Source organism: Podarcis erhardii (genome assembly GCF_964252035.2).
Source record: "Podarcis erhardii genome assembly, chromosome: 3".
NCBI lineage: Eukaryota > Metazoa > Chordata > Lepidosauria > Squamata > Lacertidae > Podarcis > Podarcis erhardii.
The window spans coordinates 28,929,635-28,954,116 of NC_138507.1; the positions used below are offsets into that span (position 1 = coordinate 28,929,635).

Consider the following 24,482-nt stretch of genomic DNA (forward strand, 5'->3'; position numbering starts at 1 on the left):
AGCATTTGTAAATTTGATGCATGGATCCCTTCAGAAATGTTAGAAAGTAATCCGTTGTTTAAATGGGCATTGGCAAAAGTCTCTCAAAGTTCTCAGAGGCCCTACTGCACCATATCTGATGAGCAGTAGGATGCACCTTCTGGGGGAAATGTGCCCCAAATTGATTTTTCACTGGGTCGCAAAGTTAAAAGTCTTGTCATTTGCTCGTTTCTGTCTCCAGAGATAGGACAAAAATTCTTCCGAGGCAGGGACACACACAATCAACTTTCTGACTTTTTAAGAAAACAGTGTCAGTGCGTCTGAGAACTGTCTGTAGAATGAAACATCCTCTCTGCTAGAGGAAAAAGTATTAAACCAATGTTTCCAGAAATAGGTATTGGTTTGCACTGAGACAAATATACTTACCACTTCCTAATAAAGAATGTGCAAGGAGCCATTCTCTTTCTCTTCTGTTGAAACACCTCCGCACCATCTTCTTAGAAAATGTAACCACATGTGCTATCAAGCTTCTTGAACTGGGGTTTTAAATACAGTGATGGAGCGGGAAGTTCTGAAGTGCAGAAGCTCATCGCGACGCCCCCATAGCCACGTTCCCAAAGAGAGTCCAAAAGATGCAGGCAGCTGTGTTGATCCAAATACACACACGCATACATATACACAAATATACACCCACCCAAAAGCAGCAGTACGTAGCATAATAGGATCAGCTCACAATCATCGAATAGATGTTTATGGAAGAAATTCAACTCGAAAGACAAATGGAGCTTTAACAAAAGCTGAAATGAAACCTTTCGATTTTAATTAGAAATGGAGACAATCTTGCAGAGCGGTGTTGCCATTTAAACGGATAACCTGAAGTAGGGACCCCATCAAACGAAAGGAAAAAAGTATCTAGCCTCTGCATTAATGTTTTCCTCATTCTCTGGCTTCCCTCCATTCTGAAATTTACTAGACTAGTCTAGAAAACCGCTGTGACTTGGTGCAACTGTGTGAAGGAGAAGGATCCAATGGAAATACTTTTCATGAAGTTCATGCTGTGGGCACATTCTTAGCCAACAAACGTTACAGCGCTGAGCTCTTGCTAAGCCCTCAGCATGCTTGCTGAAGACGAGAGCCCATGAACTTATTAGCTGCTATCACTGATCAATGACCAGTGGTGGAGACTTAGGCAGGCATGAACCTTGAGATTGTTCAATGGGATTTTCTACATCAGCATAGTGCCTGAAGATCCCCCAGGACCCTCTTGAGATGGCTGGTAGTTATTGTGTGTGACACTGATGTTGGAGAGAATGGCCTGCTAATCTAGGCACTGTGAAAGCAGAACCCCAAACAACAGAATAGGCAATTTGTCCCAGAAACTATTTGGATGGGTGCTGCAATATCAGCCCATCATTTACTGAACTTCATGAAGGTAAAAAATAAAATGAAATCCAGCATTATAGCCACAGGTAGTTTCCTGCCTCAGAGCAACTAGCAATCATAGGGATGGCAATGGCTTTTGGATATGTTCGCAGGCAGACAGTGGCCATGTGCATAAAGTCAGTATGTTTGTGGAGGGTCAGTTCCAACAGCCAAGTGGACATGGGGTCAAGAACAAGGATTGCTGCCACAATCCCACTCCTTCAGGTGTGTTCAGTGTGCCTACAGTCAACGCTTAAAGAAGGCTTAGCATGTGCACCTTTAAAATACTGTGATGTGTTTGTGGGTGCTAGACTTCTCCTAAATCCCTAGGACCAATAGGTGCTAGAATTCAATTAAGGCTTGGGTGACAAAAGCTAATTGGGAGAGGCTAGTCTCGGAATTAAGTTTAAGATTTTAACTGATGCAAAGGATAGAGGGGGATTTGCCCTGCCGGACTTAAGATTATACTACGAAGCAGCAGCTTTCTGCTGGCTGAAAGATTGGCTACTTCTTGAGAACACAGACATCTTAGATTTGGAAGGATATGATAATTGTTTTGGTTGGCATGCATACTTATGGTATAACAAGGCAATGGTGTACAAAGGTTTTAAAAACCATACTGTTAGAAAAGCATTATATAATGTTTGGAGCAGATACAAAGATCTACTGGAAACTAAAACTCCCAGGTGGTTGTCACCAATGGAAGCCAAGGGGGTGAAAAAACTTAATATGGATTCTAAATGGCCAAAATATTGTGAAATCTTAGAATATGAAGGTGAAAGGGTAAAGCTTCAGAGTTACGAAAAACTAAAGTCCAAAGTTCGAGATTGGCTGCATTACTATCAGATAAATGAGACATTTAAAGAGGACAGGAAAATAGGATTTCAGAAGGAGAGGTCAAAGTTAGAAACGGAACTGTTAGAACCCAATACTAAGAATCTGTCAAGAATGTATAATTTGCTGCTTAAATGGAATACACAGGAGGAAACGGTGAAATCAGCTATGATTAAATGGGCACAGGATATCGGTCATGACATTATGTTTGCTGACTGGGAACAGTTATGGACCACTGGTGTTAAGTTTACGGCATGTAATGCCTTAAAAGAAAATATAATGAAAATGATCTACAGGTGGTACATGACCCCAGTCAAGCTTGCAAAAAATTACCATTTGCCCAATAATAAATGTTGGAAATGTAATGAGAATGAAGGTACCTTTTATCACCTATGGTGGACCTGCCCGAGGGTGAAAGCATTCTGGGAAATGATCTATAATGAAATTAAGAAAGTCCTTAAATGGACATTTACTAAGAAACCAGAGGCTTTTCTCCTGGGCATGGTTGGCCAATTGGTGCCAAAGAAGGATAGGACTTTCTTTATGTATGCTACTACTGCAGCAAGAATTCTTCTGGCAAAGTATTGGAAGATGCAAGAACTACCTACTCTTGAAGAATGGCAGACAAAGGTGATTGACTTCATGGGACTGGCAGAGATGACCGGCAGAATTCGTGACCAGGGGAAAGAGGCAGTGGAAGAAAACTGGAAGAAATTTAAAATATATCTTAAAAACTGTTGTAAAATTGAGGAGTGTTAAGATGTCAAGGGGTAAGAAGTAGAGAACTACAGGTGTAATTAACAAATTTATGGGAATTTAATGAAGGGAACTAAATGGATAAATTGACTAAAGGGTTGCTAAAAAATTTTAAAATAAGGATGCAGCGAAAGGGAGGTAAGGGGAAGTCGATTGAAAGAAGTTACAAGAAAATAAGATTATGAATTTATTTATGTTTGATTTGTTTATGTTTGTTTGTATTTTGTGATGTGTTTGTTTTTTAATTATGTGTTTTAAAAACTGAATAAAAATTATTATAAAAAAAAAGGGAGAGGCTAGTCTCCTGTGTGAGATGATAGCTAGACCTGTGTGTACTTGGGCTGTGTTTTAAGCCTTTTTAACCCTCCAGAATTAGCATGTGTGAAAAGCTAACTTACCAAACTGTGTATTAAAGGTAAAGGGGAGCTCACCCCATTGAGGGGATTCAAACTGCCGACCTTCTGATTGGCAAGTCCTAGGCTCTGTGGTTTAACCCACAGCACCACCCGCGTCCCAAACTGTGTATTAGGCACTTCTAAATCTTAGGGAATCAACATGGGTTAAGAACTGATCAAGACAGATTAATTTCCTTGTAGGTGGTTGCCTGGAGGTAATGACTCATCAGCACACAGTAATGACATATGTGTAAATAAACCATATGTCATTAAGACATCAGTCTCTGCTGTGCCTCACTTTCCAAAAAGAAACATATAGACCCGGGTAGGCATGCCTGGTACCCCTGGAATCTCGCACTGCTGTCGATATTGGGGTGGCATGTAACAATACTTTTGCGGGAAATTTATTGTACTTAATTTCACTTTCCCCAATAACTTCCCTGTAACTTTAGAAATATTTCTGCCACAGCAAACATTTTCGACTGAAATTTACCTGTTGTAAAATCTGAGGAATAATATGCATGGTCCTTCATTTCAAACATTGAACAATGGAACCAAACTTGTTCCCTTGGAAGTCTGTAAGAAAACAAAGAGTGGTTTTTCAAGCCGGTCAGCATTGTGCTTTGATGTCTGAGAGCACACAGGCGCTGAACAGGAGCTCAGCATCACCGATATTAAGCGAGTGCGATATCTCTGGTGGGTTCTTTTTGTGGAATCAAACAGACTCCTCCTCAATCTGCCAGGACTTTAAATACGGAACAGCCTGGCCTGCAAAGGATGCTTAGCCAGTCTTGAATTATCGGATTGCTGAAAGAAACAAGACTGCAAAGAATTGGAATATTGAGTAGGAGAGCCGGGGGGGCAACCCACCACGCTGTTTCACTATGTGTGTCCTCTGTACAATAAGAAGGGGATAAAACATCTTTGCAGATTCAACGGAGCTATGATACATGTACATCGTATCTTGTCAAAAAATGTTCAGCAGTTTGTATGTGTGTTTGCAGGAGATTGCTGGAAAGAGGTCTGTCTCTGCACCACTAAACGTGCTTTGCTGTTGAAGCAGCAGATATCCTTGATTAATAACAAAAGGGTTTTCTCTTCTCTTCCCCCTGCCTCCCCCCCCTCCGCCTCTTAGGGATCAGAGCCGTTTCCCACCCTTTCTATGCAAACCCAGCAACACAAACTGTGTCCATTAGCATTTCAAGGAACTTCCTACTAAAGAGCGGCAATAAAGCTCCTCTCCGTGGGTAAAATCCATTTTGTCCTCTCTGGTGACATCTGTTCTAACTTCTCAAGCCAAAAAGGAAACCAGATAATGCCACAGAGCCTTTTGATTTACTGTATTGGCACTTGCAGCAATGTGTCGAACTCTTAAAGCATGTAACCCTAGTGGACGTACATGGCTGTGTCAATGGGAACATCTGCATATTCCCACCACATAGTGTGAAGGGAAGGAATTCCAGAATTCCCTTCCCCGGCTTTCTCACTATCACACTTCACATTTCCATTCTTGCTTGGTCTGCTGTTGGACAAAATGCATTTTAAAACACCACCACCACCACTTTTGCTGTGTTTAGGCTGCTGGTGGTTTTCATACCCTCCAACATTTATCCAATGAAAATAGGGACATCTATTATTATTATTATTATTATTATTATTATTATTATGGTACCTCGGGTTACATACACTTCAGGTTACATACGCTTCAGGTTACAGACTCCGCTAACCCAGAAATAGTGCTTCAGGTTAAGAACTTTGCTTCAGGATGAGAACAGAAATCGTGCTCTGGCAGCACGGCAGCAGCAGGAGGCCCCATTAGCTAAAGTGGTGCTTCAGGTTAAGAACAGTTTCAGGTTAAGAACAGACCTCCGGAACGAATTAAGTACTTAACTCGAGGTACCACTGTATTATTATTATTATTATTATTATACCTCGCCCATCTGACTGGGTTGCCCCAATCACTCTGGATGGCTTATAAAAACATAATAAAACATTAAACATTAAAAAAAACTTCTCTATAAAGGGCTGCATTCAGATGTCTTCTAAATGTTGTATAGTTACTTATCTCCTTAGCTTGCGGGGTTGCATAAGAAAAAGAAGAGTTTGGATTTGCTATCCCACTTTATCACTACCCTAAGGAGTCTCAAAGCGGCGAACAATCTCCTTTCCCTTCCTCCCCCACAACAAACACTCTGTGAGGTGAGTGGGGCTGAGAGACTTCAGAGAAGTGTGACTGGCCCAAGGTCACCCAGCAGATGCACATGGAGAAGCAGGTAAGCGAACCCGGTTCACCAGATTACATTTCTCTGATGAAAATATGGATGTCCTACCATACCCTCTACCGTTTCTCCAATGAAAACAGGGACGTCCTGAGGAAAGTGGGACATTCTGGGATCTAATCAGAAACCAGGACTGAAAATCCAGGACTGTCCCTGGAATATAGGGACACTTGGAGGGGTCTGGCTCTGAACCCCTCTTTTCCCACAAGTTGGCTTTCATTCATAACACAATAATAATAGTCAAGCAGACGATCAGCCCAGATGACCTATTACCAAATGGTAACTTGCTACAATACGTATGCAGATTTTACAAAATGTTGGGCTTGAATGGTAGCCTGCACCAACCCAGAATTATTATTTTTTGGTGCAGGGGGCGGGGGCAGAGAGACATGGGAATCTTGGTATTTTTACTTCAGTTACAGACGCCCGAACAATGCAGGATAAAAGAACAAATTTAAAACGTGCAGGATTCTTACTCCTTTATACCATCTGTGCTGTATAGGCCTTAGCTCTTTTACATTGGTCATCCTGGGAACAAAAAGCTGAAAGCAGATTCCAGCAGTTTTTCCATTCACTATTCATTCAGAGGTTCATCAGCTCCATATGGATTCAGCCAACTGCTGTGTTAAATCAGAGGCCTTTCCCAGAATTGACATGGTAATGAAGTCATGGTATTGCTTGCAGAAAAGGCCTCTATAGGTATTCTACTCTTCAACAAACCCAGCCTTTTCACCCTATTCAGTCCCCAAAATAGACTCAAACCGTTCCAACATCTGTGAACTGGGTTCTGGCCGTTGGGTGAGCGATATGTTTTATGACACCAACATGTTTTAAGCGCTGGTTAACACGACTCCTACATGGTCCTGGGAAAACGCAATAGATTCCAATGTATGGGGCACTTGGTAATATGTACTGCATCCCCTTTTTATTCATTTGCACTCGAAAACATATTTAAACCTCGCACTTGATCTGTAACCCGTGATCTTCGGTGTGAGTCTTATAAACATTGTCTTTGATAAGAAACACACTGAGGGTTAAAAAAATAAAGCTGCCAAATAGTTTAAAGGACAAATAGTTTGAATGACGTTCTAATAGCTAATGAACCAGTGCCTTTTTCATAGCTGTCAACGTTTCCCTTTTTTTAAGGGAAATTCCCTTATTCCGAATAGGATTCCTCGCAAGAAAAGGGGAAAGTTGACAGCTATGGCCTTTTTATCAAGTTGCAAAAAAAGTTTGCATTCAGAGTGATCAAGGAAAAGGGAAACACATGATTTCGTAGTACACTATCTACAGATCAGGCAGACCCTGATCAAGAGATAGTGATTATTAGCTTGTGAAAGCACATTTCTGCTTATCCATCACCCGCTGGATTAGTAGCGGCACATGCAAAAGCCACATGTGCAAAACCATGTGCATGTAGATCTCTCCCAAGAGTCGAGCAGATGCCTGGGTCTTAAGGCACTCGGGATTTTAAAAGGTGAGCACCAGCACTTTTGAACCGAGCCCAAATACTATGCAACAATTGCAAAAATGCAATTGTAACATACAGACAGCTGCAAATTATGACAACTGCTTACTGCTGCACAAGTAAGGGCTAATAAGCACAGACGTGTCTCTCTCCACCCCAACTTCTTTTTCTTTGCTTTTACAAAGTCAGTGAGAGGTTGGAAGGAAATGCTCTGGCATTCATGAAAGGAAAGACACATGAACACAGGTGTGGTCGACAGATGGATCTTGCATAGTAGATTACTCAGAAAAGTTTACTTCCCATGATGTAATTCTACTGCCTGAACATTAAGATGACAACTGCTGAGTCACACAGAACTGGCCAGTCCCATGTGATCCTGCGCTTGCAAATTCTTTGAAGTTTGAAGTACAACCGGATAGAAAACTCAAAAGAACTTTACTTTAAAAACACAGCAAGGGACAGAAGAGATGGTCTACGTGTCACGTTAAACCACTGTTTACTCTAAAGCAGCCTTGGCTTCCCCAACTGTGGTTTGCTTGAAAGAAACAAATCACAAATGCTGTGTCATGCGCCAGCCTCTGTTTCTCCTCCTCATCCACCTTACTTTCTGGTATAGCACAAGCAGGAGCAGGGAAGGAGCGAATCAGGACACTGCTCTCACACATTACAGTATAATTTAAAATAAATTCTGGTTTAATGTGACATCTGAACCTGGTCTCTGTCTTAAATATAATGAATTATACTGTATAGCTGTTTTCCTTATTAAAAGAGAAGAGGAGAGAGGGAGAGATTACATATCAGAGACAACAGTTACATACTAGTACGTAGATTTACCCTGCATAAACATTCAAAACAATTCTGTAAATTTTTGTGTGGAGAGCATAAAGGTTGTCTGCAATAAAGGGTGTTTCACTTTTTTAAAAATGTGAATAGCAGGCTCTGGTAAATCTGCCCCTCATTTCTCAAACACTTATGTTTAGTTGGGATGGCCATGACAAAACTAATAGTTAAGATAAGCATCACATTAGCTCAGTTGGTTAGTGTGGTGCTGACATCGTCAAGGTTGCAGGTTCGATCCCTGTATGGGGCAGCTGCATATTTCTGGACTAGATGGACTTCAGGGTCCCTTCCAACTCTATGATTCCAAGAGAGGCACATTTCTGAGTCTCCCCCACCACCATCATTTCAGATACGACAGTGCATTTGCTCTTTGCTCTCGACATTCATTGGGTTAGGCACCGCGTTAGCACTGAATTTCGGAATACGCATTCCTGGCTTTGGTGCCAAGAAAATTGTGATGAAGGGCGAGTAAAGATATTGGGTCTACAGCAGGAGAGTCTTTCATGCAGTCTTGGTGTGTGAGGCAAGAAAAAACCTTCTCAACCATAGTTTGTTAAGGAGCTTAAAAATATATATATCCTACGGTACAATGTTGGCTGAAATTTCTTTCTAGTGTTAATAATGCTGCCTTTACATAGCTAAAAAAATAATAATTGCCACTGCCGTATTTAGAATTAGTGAATCAGTCAACTGAGGGCATCAGAGACTGTTTGTTTAAGTCCCGTACAATATTCTGGGAGCATAGCGTCTTTCAGCCCCTATATTTTAAACATGAACCAACCAAATGACCTTTGTTGCTGTGCCCCAACTTTTACCTCTGGCTGTACCCACCAATGCAAAGTGGCCCCTGAAAGGCTGATCAGGAAGAAATGTGGCCCTCAGGATGAAAAATTCTACCATAACCCAATTCCTGAGAGGAAAAGCAGGAGTCTCCATTATGCCGACTGCCCATGTTGCAGATGGCATTTTATGAGATCTTCAGACATCACAAGAGGTGAACACAGTGTGGATTTGAAACATGAGCGTGGCATCCCAATGGCTGGTTTCCTGTTAACTGTGGGAAGAGAGAATGAGGTTCCTGTGTCCTTGCCCACATCCTTGAGAAGAAACCAGGATCTTCCGTGTTATCACCAGTTTTCGTCAATATACAAAAACGCTCGGATCAAACTTTACAGGCTCCTTTGATAAACAGCAAGGTGGCTCTTTCATAGAGCGTTGCAAGTTTCCAGGGATTAGGGTGAGTGATTCTCCTATTGTTATTGAAAGCCGCCATCAGTCATACTCAACGTTAGTCAACTGGCCCAAGCACATTGCAGAGCAAGAGCTGGGATAGTGGTTTGATCATAAAGAACCCAAATAGAGGCTGAAAGAAAGGGAAACAAGGTAGTATTCGTAGGCAACATATATATAAGCTTCTCCTCCCCCAATTTTGCTTAATTTATTGCATTGTTTTTTGAGTTAGGCTACATTTTCCATCCGTTTTCTTTCGGCATTCTTCGTCTCCCTGATGGCCGACCCCTGCAGTACCTCCCATGCAGATCTTTTTAAAATGCTAGACATCGACTTAACAGGGAAGGATGTTTGAGAGTTATTAAATGGAACAGTCTCCAGGATCAGGAAAGGAGTTGGATCTGACAGAGTTCCCAAGCTGCTTATACATGTCCGTGTGAATAACATTCTTATTAATCTGTTAATTCTAGACTCATGATGCATTAGCACGGAGACAAAGAAAAAGGTTAGCCCTCTCCTCGCGCAGCCTCGGGCCTTGTTTGCTTATCTCACTTCGTTGCACCACCTCACTGAAGACAGACCAATGTGTCTTCATCTACCGCAAATATAATCACTTGGTTTCGGCCTTGGTTGTTAAGAGAGTTCGGATTCTCTGCTACAAATTGATGCTGGTTGAATCAACTTCCACCATGCATCTCACCTGCATTGCCTGGCTTTTTGAAGGCAAAGGAAGCTCATCTAGGTCAGTACTGACTACACTGACTGAGAGCAGCACTTCTTTTCAGGCATGGTTCTCTCCCAGCCCGACCTGGAGATGTTGGGGATTGAGCATGGGCTTTTTCCAAGCAATGGAGATGCTCTGCCGCTGAGCTAGTCCTTCCCAGGAAGGCATGCCTTCATGAAGCATAGCATGTCAAGGTTGAAGGTTCGATCCCCCTATGGGACAACTGCACGGCAGGGGGTTGGACTAGATGATCCTCAGGGTCGCTTCCAACTCAACAGTTCTATACAGTGGTACCTCAGGTTACATACGCTTCAGGTTACAGACTCCGCTAACCCAGAAATAGTGCTTCAGGTTAAGAACTTTGCTTCAGGATGAAAACAGAAATTGTGCTCCGGTGGCACGGCAGCAGCAGGAGGCCCCATTAACTAAAGTGGTGCTTCAGATTAAGAACAGTTTCAGGTTAAGAACGGACCTCCAGAACGAATTAAGTACTTAACCCGAGGTACAACTGTAATTCTATTATGTCTCTCTTTCAAGAGAAATAAAGTGTCTCGAAGTTTTTATTTTTTTAGGTGTAGAAACAAAGCTCATGAAAAATGATGCTGTTCCCTACCCCGTCCTTTTTGCCACATTTGCTTCGTTGTGCGTGCCTCATCTAATAGCTGGGCAATATCAATTCGGTGGTAGACACACACTGAGAAGGGAAACTTTTTAGCCAAGGGGATTTAAGACCTACCTTCCCCATGGAATTCCTGCCTTTTCTTCCACAGTTCTCTATCGCTCTGTGGAACTCTCGGCGACCAGATGGAGAGGCTGTGGCCTCAAATTAATTTGCAGTGGTGCTTAGTCTTCTTGGGTTACACAAGCACAAAAAGAAGGTCCTGTTCTGCATCTGAAAGATTCTGGGACTTTGGCAAGCCACCTAAAGAAGGGAACATCAGGAGCATGGCACAAAGGATGTGCATAGGAGTTAACAACAACAGCAATTTATTATTTATACCCCGCCCATCTGGCTGGGCTTCCCCAGTGACTCTGGGCGGCTTCCAACAAAATATTAAAATATCGTAATGCATCAAACATTAAAAGATTCCCTAAACAGGGCTGCCTTCAGATGTCTTCTAAAAGTCTGGTAGTTGTTGTTCTCTTTGACATCTGGTGGGAGGGCGTTCCACAGGGCGGGTGCCACTACCAAGAAGGCCCTCTGCCTGGTTCACTGTAACTTGGCTTCTCGCCAGGAGGGAACCGCCAGAAGGCCCTCAGCGCTTCTCCTGCAGGTCTTGCCCCCATTGAAGTACAGTAGTACCTCGGGTTACATACGCTTCAGGTTACATACGCTTCAGGTTACAGACTCCGCTAACCTGGAAATAGTGCTTCAGGTTAAGAACTTTGCTTCAGAATGAGAACAGAAATGGTGCTCCAGCGGCACGGCACGGCAGCAGCAGAAGGCCCCATTAGCTAAAGTGGTGCTTCAGGTTAAGTACAGTTTCAGGTTAAGTACGGACCTCCGGAACGAATTAAGTACTTAACCCGAGGTACCACTGTAGTTACTGAGACTGAAGGTTTTGCAGTCGTCGTCGTCCCCCCAATAATGAAGAAAAAACCTTGTTTACCAGAAAAGTAGGCCAACCACCAGGAGCAGTGGCAACTATTTCAAATCTCCTTAACTTCCCCGCGCCAAGATTATATATATGTAAATGTTTATGCATCTATCAAAAAATGGTGATTGGATATTGACAAAAGGAGCCTAATTGATCTTTTGCAAGTATTGTACATTAAAAAAAACCAAAAACTCTGCCATTCCCAGCATACTACATACTGAATGAACTTCAACTTTTCAATCGTTCTAGTCTGGAGGGATCAACTGGAAAAAACAACACGATAAAAGTAGACTACTGCATTGTTACATTTCTGCAAATAATCCAGTTATTCCACATCTAAGACAGGAATCCTTTCGAATTTGTAAGCCCGGGTTTTAAACCTCCTGGAAATAATTGTTTCCTACAGAGCACCCCTGAGCTGTGCAAGCATGTTGCCATGAGCCAGGATTGTTGAAATTATATGGGAACCCTGCAGGCAACAGCTGGGTCCTGCTACATATTCGAAAATGACCGATAATAAGCACCATGGAGATTCCCTTAATACCAGTAATAGCAGTGTCAGTTAAGTCACCCCGCAGAAAGCATGTGTTTTACGTTACTCTCCATTCCTGACTTGGTGGGTCAGAATGGGGAGCAAGCAATGCCAGTACAACAGACTTCCAAGTTTACTGAGAATTAGCTCATATGTTTAATCTGGAGATCTCAAACTTCCCCTAAAACTTTAAGCTATGATGATGATGATGATGATGATGATGATGATGATGACGACGACGACAGCGACATAAATAATGCAGGGCACTTCATGCAAATCCATCTTAACCCCACCCCTGCTGCTAAGAAAGAAAGGTTGGCTCCCCTCTAAAACAGTCACCTGGAACACATTTCCAAGATCTCCTTGCTAATCCAATTTCCCATCCGCCACCCCAAAACCCTCCGACGAAATTGAAACGGCATTCTATGATCCTCATTCACTGGGGTCCTGCCCCTTGAAATCTGTCACCGAGGCTGTGGTGAACAGCATAGGAAGACGCTTTTCGAAAGAATCGGGAGGTATTATTTCCAATTTAGTTGGTCCTATAATTCCACGAGCTGGTATCTGCAAGCAATTTTCCAATAGACTATTCCCCTGCCTAAAAAGCAGAGACATCACCTTGCCAACAAAGGTCCGTATAGTTAAAGCTATGGTTTTCCCAGTAGTGTTGTATGGAAGTGAGAGCTGGACCATAAAGAAGGCTGATCACCGAAGAATTGATGCTTTTGAATTATGGTGCTGGAGGAGACTCTTGAGAGTCCCATGGACTGCAAGCAGATCAAACCTATCCATTCTGAAGGAAATCAGCCCCGAGTGCTCACTGGAAGGACAGATCCTGAAGCTGAGGCTCCAATACTTTGGCCACCTCATGAGAAGAGAAGACTCCCTGGAAAAGACCCTAATGTTGGGAAAGATGGAGGGCACAAGGAGAAGGGGACAACAGAGGACGAGATGGTTGGACAGTGTTCTTGAAGCTACCAGCATGAGTTTGACCAAACTGCGGGAGGCAGTGGAAGACAGGAGTGCCTGGCGTGCTCTGGTCCATGGGGTGACGAAGAGTCAGACACGACTAAATGACTAAACAACAACAATAATTCCCCTGCCCTGTAACAACTATAGTTGTTAAGAGGCCATTTTCAGGATCCTGTGCGCCTTTATATGCTATTGTATGTGTCGGACTCTTAATATGCAGATCAACTGTGGCACAAACCAGATTAAAACACTCCACACAAGGAATGTTTAAAAGCCACTGCTGCCTCTGCCTCATGAATTAGTGAAAGGAGGGGGTTCTGGAGGGTGGGTACTATCACTGAGAAGGCCTGCTTCCAAGCGACAATCTTGCAAAGGACTAGCAGTCTCCTCTGAAGATCTTAAAAGATCAACTTCCTCTGCACCAGGGAGGCTGCTAGGTACCTGGTTACAGGTTACTTATGGCTTTAAATGCCTGCAGCAACACCTCAGAATTAAGTCGGTAGCTGAGAGGCAGCCAATGCTCATTTTAATCAGTACGATGTAATATGTGTAAATGCTCAGCATCCTCAGTTGGTAGAGCACAAGACTCTTAATCTCAGGACCACTGGTTCAGGCAAACACATTAGGCAAAAATATTCCTGCATTGCAAGGGGTTGGACTAGATTGATGACTCTAGAATTCTGAGATTCTATCCTCGCAACTGCATATTATTGCTATTACAGTTTTTGCCATACGGTTGGTATGTGGGACAATCTTAAGGAACAATGTGATGCATCTCAACTGACAAAAGATCTGGTCCATCATCTCTTTTAGACTGGTCTCTGCCACCACTTTGGAGAATTCTTTAAAAGTCATCCATTGGTGGTATTTTTTCGCCAGTGTGTTTGGTTCTTATTGCAAGATCAGGATCTCCCTTGTGCTGGTGGGGCTGTGGAGACACATGGTGGAGTCCATAAATTTTGGAAACAAATTATTGCAGAGATCAGTATACTTAATGTGATTCTAGGCCCTACTCTATGTGTTTTATCTGTTTTTGGTAAAGGTGATGTGGATCTTATATGTAAACAGTTAATTGTTTATCTGGCAGCTGCTCATTTAGTAATCGCTCAGGGCTGGAAAGATGCTTCGTGTTATACCTAGATAATGGTTCAAGAAAGTTATGTTCTCTGCTATTTCACAGACATTGACATGTAATCTTTGTGTTGCTAGGGGTTACGCCAGGCATAGGCAAACTCGGCCCTCCAGATGTTTTGGGACTACAACTCCCATCATCCGTAACAGGACCAGTGGTCAGGGATGATGGGAATTGTAGTCCCAAAACATCCGGAGGGCAGAGTTTGAGGAAGCCTGGATAACGCTAACCCTTCCGATTTCACCTCTGTTTTGGAAGTTATTTATTAAATATATGACATCTGCAGTGACACGATTGACAAATTCCTTCAAAATATGATACTGTTTGGCAGTGTCTGTAAACAGGCAAGACCTTTCTTCCCTCTTCGCCCCATTTTCTTCATTGTAATTTGTGTTTTTATACCCTATTTATAATTTTACAGTTTTATAATTTCATAATTCTACCCAGTTGATTTACTTCCTGGTTGTTGTTTTTATTAAAAAAAATCTTTTTACTTTATCATCAAAATTTCATTGTGTTGTATACATATGATTTTGTTGTTAATGTCTTAGTTGTTTAGAAAATCCGATCCCCCTCTCCCCTCCCCATGGCAGGCTACCAGGGATTAAGTAGACAAGAAAGCTCTTACCAAGTCTTTTATTCAATATTCACTGAGAGAGGCTTAGGAATGCCATCTCTTGGAGTACTGGCATTGCTCCGGGTAATCTCCACTCCCCCTTCCCTTCTCATTCATCCCCTGCGCCGCCCCCCCCCCTTACAGGGGCTGCTTAAGGCCAATTGCCTCTTAGCTCTTTGCTCTCCCACTTTCACTGCTCGCCAGGTTCTGGGAGAAGGGAGATCTGGAGTGCTTTCTAGTGATGACATGGCAGCCAGCTGCTCCTGCTCAGCTTCTCCCCCCATCCTCTTCCCCCATTATTTCCCAGCTTTGCCCCTCTTCTACCCCTGAGCCGTGCCCTTCTGCAAACCACTGTTGTAAATCAATACTGCTTCCCTCTTCTCTGGAAGGTCCCACCATTCCTCTTCAGCCCAATTCCTGACACAATGCTATCTGTGTGCAGGAACAGTTGCACTGGGTGCACCAACCAAAATCAACAATTGTTCCAAGCCACTGAGGTCATGTGGACCTGTAGCGATGAATCTAAGAGCACCCGAAAACTAGGCACTTGCTCCATAAGATGGAGTACCCCCCCCCCTCCAGAGCTGGTACACTGCCCAATTCCTGATCCAGGGAGCAGCGTGTCCACAATGCCCAGATCTTGTCAGACTTCAGTCACCGTCTAATACCTTTCAACCAGCCCATGACTGCATGCACACATCACTTCCAGACGTGTGCAGAAATTGAGGTGGGCATCATCAGCATACTGACACCTTATCCCTAAATTACTACCCCACCACCACTGATATTAAATAATATTGGGAACAAAACCATGCCTTGTGCCACCCCCTCACACAACAGCATGTTGGTTGGGGCTGATAGGAGTTGGGAGTTTGAAAAGATCTGGAAGACGCCAGGCTGAGAAAGGCTGGCACACACCAGTGCATCTCAAAGCCTATTGCAGGCTGCAAAGCAAAGCATATGTATATGGTTGGATCCTGGACATGATCATACTTTGAGCAGACCCACTGAAACCAATGGGACTCAAGCTGGCCATGACGAATGTAGGACCCATAGATTTCAGTGGATTTACTCTTCAAGTGTAATTTATGTCCAGGATCCAACTCAAACAGAAATGAGAAACAGCATTTCAAAAGTACAGGAAGCGAGGGTGCCAACTTGAATAAAATACGGGGGGAGGGATTCCAGGTAAGCCCTGCCTCACACAAGCCATCACAAGATGTGGCACACTAATAATAATAATAATAATAATAATAATAATAATAATAATAATAATTTATTATTTATACCCCACCCATCTGGCTGGGCTTCCCCAGCTACTCTGGGCGGCTTCCAAAAAAATATTAAAATACTGTAATACATCAAACATTAAAAGCTTCCCTAAACAGGGCTGCCTTCAGATATCTAAGTCTGGTAGTTGTTCTCTTTGACATCTGGTAGGAGGACATTCCACAGGACGGGTGCCACTACCGAGAAGGCCCTCTGCCTGGTTCCCTGTAACTTGGCTTCTCGCAGCAAGGGAATCGCCAGAAGGCCCTTGGTGCTGGACCTCAGCGTCCGGGCAGAACGATGGGGGTGGAGATGCTCCTTCAGGTATACAGGACCAAGGCCGTTTAGGGCTTTAAAGGTCAGCACCAACACTTTGAATTGTGCTCGGAAACGTGCTATTTAAATGGCAATGCCCATCAACTGGGGGTGGCTGCCCCCCTCAAATGCTTTATGGGGGGAGAGGTGAAGGAACCTTGGCCCTTATGATAGGAAGGTTTTTCGTTTTGGTATCCATTTTCTAAAGCGTTCTGGTAAAATATTGGTTCACTCTGCCTCGAATAAAGATTGTCTATGATACATGGGGAGGGACTCAAGTTCTAAAGTTACCGCAAATAGCAGTAACCAAACAGCAACATACAGTATTCTGCATCTGAACCTTGCTTCTTTTTCTGCAGGGCAGCCAAACCTTGAGAAACGGAACGCGCCGCGGTTTAATACGAAACCCAGGGTTTCTCTTGCAAATTTACACACACCCCCTGCACACACATCTGGCTCTTTTCTGCCCGTCAGCCTTGCATCCGCTCGGGCGACGCAGGCGTCTGCTGCCCACCGAAGAAGCCGCGGCTTGGTCCGCCTCCCCTCCCCGTCGTGGAACTGGAGCCACCGGCAAAGTTTACGCAGAGCAGCACGCGACCGGCGTGTGGCGGAGAGTTCGCAACAGCGGCGCCTGGTGTTCCGCAGAACCGGGCGCAGAGGCGGAGGGAGGAGACACAGAGGGCGGGGAAACCGGGGGGTGACGGGGGGGGCGGTTGGCGCGCTTGTTACCTCGGGGACAGGCGGCGTGGAGGAGTCCAGAAACTTCGCGCAGAGGCTTTGCTGTGCGGGGGCAAAGGGGGAGCCGGAAAGTGGGGGGGGGGGGATCAGCCGTGCGCATAGCAAGCGAAGGGGTGCGCAGCGCAAAATAATAAAATAATAAAATTGAAATGGAATATAAAGAGGAAATGAGTCAGCAGCAAACTTCGAGGGAGACGAGCGTGAAAGAGTTTGCACATCTAAGATCACCAAAGTGAAGCGGGGGCGGGGGGAGATGCAGCTTGTGCATGCAGCTTGGTAGCGACGCATTATTTCTACCGCCACCCCTTAAATAAAAATAAAAGCAATTAAGTTGATGGTGAGAACTCGATGGCGAAGTTTTCGAAGGTGCCTTTGCGTCCCTTTCCCACTACTCTGCGCCCAGTTACAAGAGGCGGCGGCGAACAGCAAAGAGCACAATGTGTTTCTTGTTACGCGGCCCGGCCCGGCTTTCCCCTTTCTCTTTTTCTGTATGGGTTACATCGTAATATTAAGCTGCAAGTTTAAGTTCTGGACAAACAATCTCTTGTTGCATCTCTAGGGCGCGGGGGGTTGATGAATTCCCACAGATGATGTTGCCCAAACAGTGATCGGCTTGTGACTTGATTTCCAGCATCATGATGGCTGGTTGGTGTGTTTTCTGTTTGTGTGAGTGTGTGGAAATGGAAGGAGGGAAGTGGGGCGGGGAGAGGAGAGGAGGGAGGAGAGGTCAGTACAGAAAAGAGCTTTGAAGGGAAAAGGCTGTCTACAGCAGGATTGTTTCTACAAGCTAATTGTACTGAGTGCAGCTGCACAAAGCTGGATCAACAGTAATAGAAGGCGGCGCAGACTTCCTGACGCCAGCCCTGCAGAGCTCCCACCAACACTGGCAATTCCAGATTGTTTTCCAGACCTTATCTCTCCCTAGTTAATTTCTTTCGCTCGCTCCAGTTTTGTGACCGGAACAAAAGTAACAGCAGAATCCTTTGTGGAAGCAGGAAAAAGAAAAAGGGGGAAAAAAAATGCTGTTCGAGATCAGTGCACTTCACAGATTTCTGCAGCAATATTTCGCAGGCATTCCTCTCTCGCTTTCTCTACTACCCCCAGCCAGAGTGCGCGCGCCTCCATGAGCTGTCCTCCCCTCGTTTTCTAAAACTTTGAACAGATGGGCAATGCGATGCAAAAATAAAAACAGTTTGCAAGTCATTGCCCTGGTTGTAAGTCGGACAGGGTTCACGCAACCCCTGCCCTGTGCAGTTCTCGATCTACTGTATTTACAGTGCAAATTCTATGGCATGTATGCATGCGCAAGCAAACCTTTCTCCAGGTAAGCGCGTGTAGGACTGTTAAGCGACTAGAAACACAAGCATGTGGGATTCTGTCAAGAACCAGAAAATACTGGGATCCTGCAGGTTTTAATAACACCTTTGCATGGCACTGTTGCCGCGCTATAACAACTAGTTTTGAGTTTGCAGCCCCCACCCCGCTTTTTTTTAAAAAAATTGAGTGCTTCATCCCCGTCATTCGGCTGTTTCCACATTAAAGCCACTCCCCCATTAGAGTGTGTGAGAGGTTTGTGAACCCCGCGAAGCAACAACTTCATCCAGGTAATAGGTAAGAAAGCAGAACCACGTGCCTTGCAATTAAAATCTATAGTAGTTGGTTAACAGCGTGGCGCTGATAATGCCTGCGTCGTGGGAGGCTGGGCCAGATGATCCTCAGGGACCCTTTCGACTCTACAATTCTATTATTCTATATAACTTTTAAGTACATAGACCTGCTTTTAATAGACCCACTCCAAAAGAAAACCCCTTTCTTTTGAGTGTTTAGGATTTTGGAGAGTGCGCCCAAAATGGAATGGAGAACAGGAAACTTTTCAAACATCCGCGAAAGTCACTATTATTCAACTCCCCACCCCACACACGCAACAAAAAAATAAATTTCCATGATCCTTATATTGGACACATAAATACACGCAAATGCCTATGTAACCTGTGCCAGAAATTATCACGGGACTAGGGAAATATCCCAGCCACAGAAGCAGTTATGGGGGGCAACCGTGTTGCGGCGGCGCTCTCCGTTCTTCCGCGGCGGCGCAGACTGGCGGCGAGCGGTGTATCTCTGCGCGCTGCGTCCGCAGAAGGAAAGCCTCCCGGGCCCGCTTCGCTCCTTTCCTCAAGCGCAAGCGCGCACCAACGCACCGTTGCAAAGAACAAGTAAGCGAGGCGGGGTGGGAAGGAGAGCGCGAGCTGCCCTGCAGGTGCGGGCGAGAAAAAAGCGCGCCGCTGCTGCTGCTGCCAAGCCTGGGCCGGGCCGGGCCCCGCCTTTTGCAGCCTCCCCCAGCCCCGGGCCGAGCCCCGGTCTCCATGGCAGCCGCCTGAGAGGCGCCGCCGGCCTGGACCGGGAGGGAGGGCAGGCAGCGGGGGAGCGACGTCACGGGGCTGGCGCCGCCGAGTCGGGCCCGGCCTCTGGGTGGGAAGGAAGGAGGGAGGGAAGGCAGGCAGGCAGGCGGGCGGTGGGAGGCCTGCCCGGAGGAGCGGGAAGGGAGCCGCAGGAGGAAGGAGGCGCTCGGCGGCGCTCAGGGGAAGCCCCCTCTGCAGCCGCCGCTTGCTGCCCGTGCCAGCCCAGGTGCAGGAGGCATGGATTCGGGGGCCGGGGCGTCCTTTTTATTGCTCACTTATGGGGGGGTGAAAGGAAGTGGGTCGTGAAGAGAGAGGCCGGACTGAGGGGCTTTCCCTCGCCACCCCTTTTTTGAGGCGCAGGAGCTCCAAAGCGAAATTCTTTGCACACTTAGCCCTCCCCCCCCCCTTGCAAGAAACAGGAGAAACAGCCTCTCTTTTTTTCTCACCCCCCCTCCAATTGCGTACCTCCCTCCGCCGCTTCCCTGTAAAAGGAACCAGAGGCGGGTATTAGAGTTGGAAGGCACCCCAAGAGTCATCTATACCAACCCATAGCTGTCAACGTTTCCCTTTTTTCAAAGGGAAATTCCCTTATTCCGAATAGGATTCCTCGCAAGAAAAGGGAAAAGTTGACAGCTATGTACCAAGTCCCTGCTAGGCTGGGATCTCTTTGCCTGCGTGAACCCGCGACCCTGAGGTTAAGAGTCATGGTCTCGCTCTCCTCACGCCCCGGTGAAAGAGGAAGAAGATGGGCACCCATTGCATACATAGACGGCTCCCACGCCTCGTCCTCGCCGTCAAAGGTGGCGCAAACACTTTTTCCTCAAGCGGACGCTCTCACTGTTCTCTTTTCTGCGACAGAAGAAGAACCGAGAGGGGAAAGGCTGCCAGGCTCCGCCACTTGGATGGGCAGCTTCTACATCAGGCCCTAAACAAACTGTTTGAATTCCCAACCAATTTAACTCTGAAGCCATTCTTTGAAAGGACTTCTTATTCCAGCTTGCAGTACATTTCAGAGCCCTAAAGAGGAGGTTCTCAGAATGCACTGATTTTAGTCTTCAGGACACCACACAAGGATTTGGGTGCTTTTTCCATCTCTTGTGCCTTATTTTGCAAATAAGGAAGCAGTCTCCTGAATATGGGAAGCCAGCATGAATAACTCTGGCTTAAATGTTAAACTAGTGCAAACTACACCGGATCTGTTTCAGAGCAGGGCTTTTGCCATTTGAGCTGGCCTAAACCTGGCAAAGGAAAACAAGCCTTTAACAGAGTTTGACTTACACCACACTTTTTGCCAGGCTCCTAAATTCTGGCAGGTTGCCACGCCACATGACCAAGCTGAGCAGAGTTAGGATACAGCTTTAAAAAAATCCGGCACGATCCCACTCTCCTGGAACGGCCATTTTTCAGAGCTTACTCCAGCAGAAGTTTCACTGGTCTCAGCTCAGTTGACTTGAGGCTGGCATATCTCCAACTGAGTTGGGGTTGGGGACTTGCTGCCAGCATAGCCCAGCTGAGCTGGGATTTAGTATGCTGAGCCAAATATCCACTGCATCTTAACTCATCCCAGCAGACCTATGGCTAGGATTGTACCCAACCTAGCTTGATGAGGTAGAAACAATCGAGCATTGAACCGGAGCGCTGGAATGCAAATAGGCTTGCAGAGCTGTACAATCTAGTTTAGATTTAGGTTGCAATGAGAATAAACCCCTCTGAATACACCACGACTTCTGAATAAGCATGCATGTGACAGCTTAGTTTCTGGAGAACACTAGTGCACAGTTTCTCAATAAAATACAATTGGATATTAAAGTGGCTTCCAACGGAAAAGAAAATGCTCGAGAAGATAACATAGCCCATGGTTCGCCTCAAGCACAGCAACGCTTCAAAAGTATTTATAGCAATGAATTGCTTACAAAGGTTAATACAATAGTAATTGTGTACATTTGGTAGTGGAAGTGGTAAATGTATACTAAAGTAATTTTTATCAAAGAGTGTCCATCCACAATTAAGTTCTTCTCTAGCACTGATTTCAGTGGAAGAGATTTAAGCATCATAAATGTCATGTGCCAAATTAGTATGGCTTTAACAATGGTTTTGGCCTTCTGTTTAAGATGCTTTCCTCTGTATTTCAAAGTGACTGCAGTATATCCTGCCAGCCTACCTGGGTTTTTTTTTATCTTTCCCTACCTATGAATGTTCTTGGTTATTATTTTTTTCCTTGGTTATACAGTAACAAACCAGTGATAAATGTCTGTTCAATTTGCATACAGTCTCGTCTGAAATAAAAACATGAAGTGATGAAGTCTGACATAGCCAGAAAAATGTATCTCAGAAGACCTCAAACATAGGCTAAAAGCTAATCATAAGGAAATATTGTGGGGGTTAAGTCATTGGGGGCAAAATCATGTGTTTGGGTGTGTTTTTTTACTAGCCATCATACATATTTAAGAAATAAAATTGTCATGAACATTATTTTGTTGCTAAAAGATACGGCTGTGATCTTGCATGTTGCTTAAGGCTGAAGTCTCAAAAGCACTCTTGTTAAGTAGCAACTCTCACTGAGCTCATTTACTTCTGAGTAAGCATACTTAGGGGTCATGCTGCATGGATCATGGCCTTCCACTGGATTTAAGTAGCCTAACAGCTGAATTGCAGTTTTAAAGTGCAGCCCTGTGCTTCGTTACTGAGAACTCTTCGGTAGAACTTCCATATTATCTGCGTAGCATTACAGGGTCAATTAATCTTTTCTTTAGCATAAGGCATAGTAAAGCTTCAATTAAATGAGTGGCAAAGTACACAGGAAACACTACCAGGTCAGTTCCTTAGTCCACCTAGTCCTGCATTGTCTACTGGCAGCCATCCTCCAGGGTTCCCAGCCTTGGATGAGGATGCTAAACACTGAACCTGTGCTATAACTCGGCATTATGGGCGTAGACAGGGGGGCAGGTGCCCCCCTAAATCAAGTAAATAAATAAAAATACCAATTGTGTTGCAGATAACTCAATTCTGCCCCCCCCCAACAAAAAGCCTGTCCCCCTGGCCACGCCCATGCTCTGTACCCAGGTACCCTGATTAGGAATGTTAAGTGTAGTCTTGTGGCAGAGAAGCTACATACTTTGGGGAGGAGGAAGAAGTGGGGAAAGGGTTGAGAGAGAGCAAGTCCAGGGTCATATCTTGGTTGGTTGGTGGAAGCAGCTACTGCCCTTCAACCTATTATGTTCCTTTCCAATAACATGTAAGCTGGCACTCAGTGATTACAGCCACTTGCGTGGAGTGCAATTTTATTTCCCTTGCAGGGTGGGAAAAGAACGTTTACAAACAATAACGCCACATGACGAAATGTCATTGGGATGTTAACAATCCACATCTTTTTTTAAAACAACAACAAAAAAGATACATAGGGGAGGAGCACCACCTGTACTCATTATGGGAGAGAGTTGCTCACAAATTATGAGCTGGATCGAAAGGCAAAAAAGTGGGAGAGGGGAACATGAGGGATAGCAAAACCTGAAGACCTTCCAGTAGCCCAGAGATGTCAAAAGGCAGAGGTGCCAATGTCTGATCTTACCTGCGCAAGTAATCTCCCTCAAAGCTAATTTCAAAGTACAGTATATATAGTTGTGTATGTGTACACACACACACACACACACACACACACACACACTGCATTATAGGCAGCATAGATATTGCAAATAACCTCAAAACCACCTATGCACCCCTGAATCTAATGTTTACTGGAGGTATATTTATTTTCAGTGACAACCCGCCATGTCATAATTAAGTATAATGATCTATATGGTGTAGTGATTTGTTTTGAGCAGGCTTCCGCCATAGTTATCTTCAAGAAAAGCTTCACACATCCAAATAAAGTAAGGCATTCATATTTGTCCTGTGATTCATTTATATCTATTTAAATGCCATGTATACATTAAAGGGGCACAAGCAGGAGTCTTACATGAACAATATATGTCTATGGGTACTACATATGCACGTTAGCCTAACGCTCTGAAATTTATAGCGTCGCTTAGCTAGCGTACTTGCGAAACTAAACAACTCCATCACCTCGAAAACTTCTGGATTTCTGCACCGCTGGCAGAGAGGGAACAGTTCCATTTAAGCCTCGCATGTTTGACAGATGTGCTTGACTAGGTTACAGTTACACACACCCCCCCCCCCCGTGGTGCCTCGGCTTCCAGCATCCAATGATGTCTTTTCACTAAAATAGCCACAAATACACTATTCAGTTGTTTTAGCCAAATAATTACAGTATCTGACCCTGAGTGAGATCACACACACACACACACACACACACACACACACACACATATCTCAAGGGAACTGCTTCAAAATAAGTAATCTGTGATTGCAAGTCTTGGGCCAATCAGGCTTGAAACAGACTGCCAGAGAAGACTGGAAGTTACTATCACTGCTGTTTGGTTTGCTTATAAAAAGAACTTGTATGTTCCCTTTTTGGTAGGCATTGCATCTAAAAACCACTCTTGCAGGATCTTTAAAAATATATATTATAATACTAACTCTGTGGCCCGTACATGGAAGAAAACTAACTTGTTACACTCATGGTGACAACTGTATATGATGCATCCTATGTCCAGTTGACACGCAGGAAGAGTGAAGTAGCCACAGCCACTGTGAGAGCAGGATGGAATCTCGTTGGCCTGATCCTGCAGGGCTCTTCTTGCGTTCTTTTCTCAGGCCTGCCTCTTGGGAACCAAGCTGCAAAGAGCAGCCCTTTCCGCGCCTTCCTCTCCCTCGGAATGCTCTCGGTTTGACTCCAGGCTCGGCTCTTGCCTGTGCAGTATTTACTACCCACAGCTGTGCTCGGGGGCCCGCCCCGCTCTGCCAGGATTGGCTGCGAACGCGGAAGGCCCGAGCCTTCTCTTCGGCTGCCTTGGCGCCAGTGAGAAGTGCCTGCGCGCCTGACGGACGTGTCCAGGGTGCCCAATCGCAGCGCGCCCAGCCTGGA

General features: G+C 44.9%; 1 long non-coding RNA gene across 1 annotated transcript; it reads right to left on the minus strand.

The window, feature by feature from the left end:
* Positions 1 to 411: 411 nt before the first annotated feature.
* LOC309339468 lies at positions 412 to 24,426 on the minus strand. Its single transcript, XR_014155384.1, has 3 exons — positions 24,065 to 24,426; positions 3,880 to 3,962; positions 412 to 621 (listed from the first exon to the last, which is right to left on the minus strand). It is a non-coding gene; the product is annotated as an uncharacterized lncRNA (long non-coding RNA).
* Between the last annotated feature and the right edge of the window lie 56 nt (positions 24,427 to 24,482).